Raw genomic sequence first — 2,241 nt, 5'->3', positions numbered from 1 at the left:
AACAGTAGCACCTTAGCTCTAATGGAAAGGTTCAAGTTAAGTAGCTGGTAATGCTGCTACTAACTCCCAATTACTCTAGCCACTGTTGAATGCTTGGTTAATTGATACCATTAATTGTTCCAGGTTGTGTCATATGCTGACTCTCCTATGGCAATGTTATAGATGAGTGGGTAGAGTTAGTTGAATACCAGATAGTCAATAGTTGTGGATGGTGTCAACGTAGAACTATCTGGATAGTATGACAGAGCCCAGGCTAAATAAGTATAGTAGCTAATGCTGATGATTAGCTATTCCAATGGATTGGTCTGTCGTTAATATTATAGAGACATGCCATGACGATATGTTCCTTAATAGTGTCAGGGCTGGTTTGAATATCTGGGAACAGTTTTGGCTGATATTAGCCATAGTCGATGATTTATACTGCCATAGTTACCCCATCCAGGTAAATAGGTATCTCCGAAATTTTATGAATGGGTACTGAATAGTATGCATCTTTTAAGCTGATGTCTACCATAAAGTATCCTAGGAAATCCATGGTTAGCAGTTACAATTTTCCATAAGTGTGTAACCTGGTAAAATACTCAAGTGGTAAAGTCAATGATGGTGCGACATTCACCTTCTTTGGGTTTTTTGGTACCAACGGTTCATATTAGGTTTTTTATGACCCCTTGTATATCAATGATGGTGCGACATTCACCATCTTGGGTTTGTTGGTACCAAAGGTTCATAAAGGCTTCTTTATGACCCCTAGTATATCTTTTCCAGTTAGCTAGTCCCTCATGTTCTTTTTTAGTGGGAGGGTAGACCCCTTGGGGTGCATGCTGAACTGGTAATATATGGTCCCTAGATAAGGGAATTATAAGATATTAAACTGATAAAAACAGATACTATACTTGATCTTAGCCAAAAGGCCGAGAAGTGATGGGTTTCTTAATTCAAATTATATCCTTGAATACTTTTGGTATATAACTACCAAGTGTGATAGTTCTTCATGTTCCCAACCCAGGTGTGATTTCCCCCCCCCCCCTGTTAGTACAAACCCTTCACCTTTTATGTGATGGTAGGAACCATACTTATCTGTCTTCACTGTTGTTTAGTGGTGTGTTCATTTCTTCGGTTTCTGGTTCCTTGTCTGTAGGGATGGTGTTGTTGGGGGGTGGTGCATTTTCCATGGGGCCCGCTCTGGACCCTGGCTTGAAAGGGCTTACTGGGGGTTGGCATGCGGACCCCGAGCTTTCACCAGTACTATTAAGTAGACGCCTACTGGTGGATGCGTGGAGGTACTGCTATCTGGTTTTGTGTGGTGCTCATTCCAGGCCCTGCCCTCTTGATGCCGAATATTTTGGATACTTCGTCCAGTTTCTTAGGCTTGGTTTGATAACTTAGCCAGATAGCAGGATCTGTGGTTGTGAGGTCGGCATTCTCACAGTCCTGTGAATTTTAGGTTGACGGCAGGTTTTATAACTTCCTGAGAAGTTGCGGAGCATCGGTGAACAGTAGGGTCAGGTGTTTTTCCATACTACCCTGCCCCTCTGGAATGAGCATGCGAAAATGATAGCCGACGTCAGGGGTATCAAATGCAATTTAAGATATTTGGGTTTTTTAAAAGCTATGCTCAATGTACCCCCCAATAATGGTGGGCACTTTGAGTAAATGCAATTTAGGGGAGGCGTGATGAAATCCAACGCCTCATGACTACCTGTCTTGGAGAGGTCTTTTGAAAAGAACAAGTAGTAAGCTGGCAGTCAGTTGAGACTGAAAAGCCATCTCGCTAGTGGTGGAGCCAATAGCGGCCACACCCAGCAGCTCTTCCTGATCCTGTACCTCAAGCATACTCCCGATGTTGTTCAGCCAGTGACCCCTCTTCTTGACCAGCCCAGCCCTGGTCGCCATCGATCCCTCGATAAGGGAGATGGCCAGTGCTGTAGTGCACTGGAGTGGGAGTGTTATGCTCCCTTGGCGAGCTTGCCCCTGCTCCTGAGGCAAGTCTCGCTGGAATTTTTGGCTCCATGACCTTACTCTAGGCTTGGAGAACAAACACTTACTTGCTCTTGGGTGGTAGTTTGAAGTGCCGATTCCATCTTCCGTGTCTGTCTCCAGCCCGAGGTTTGGTTCTGACTTTGCTGCTAGAGGCTGTCTGCCGTTTTCGGGCGGCATTTCTGCGGTTCTCGGGCGGCGAGTCTCCTTGTCGGGAGATGCAGGGATTACCTGCCGGTTTTTTTAATTTCCCTCCAGTCCGCT

The 2,241-nt window shown here is 45.1% G+C and overlaps 1 pseudogene; it reads right to left on the bottom strand.

The window, feature by feature from the left end:
* Positions 1-809: 809 nt before the first annotated feature.
* Positions 810-923, bottom strand: LOC116978821 (annotated as a pseudogene).
* Between the last annotated feature and the right edge of the window lie 1,318 nt (positions 924-2,241).

This window comes from Amblyraja radiata, chromosome 11, assembly GCF_010909765.2.
Source record: "Amblyraja radiata isolate CabotCenter1 chromosome 11, sAmbRad1.1.pri, whole genome shotgun sequence".
NCBI classification, from domain to species: Eukaryota; Metazoa; Chordata; class Chondrichthyes; order Rajiformes; family Rajidae; genus Amblyraja; species Amblyraja radiata.
Note: the sequence above shows the minus strand (reverse complement) of the source record. Positions and strands in the feature narration are given on the sequence as shown.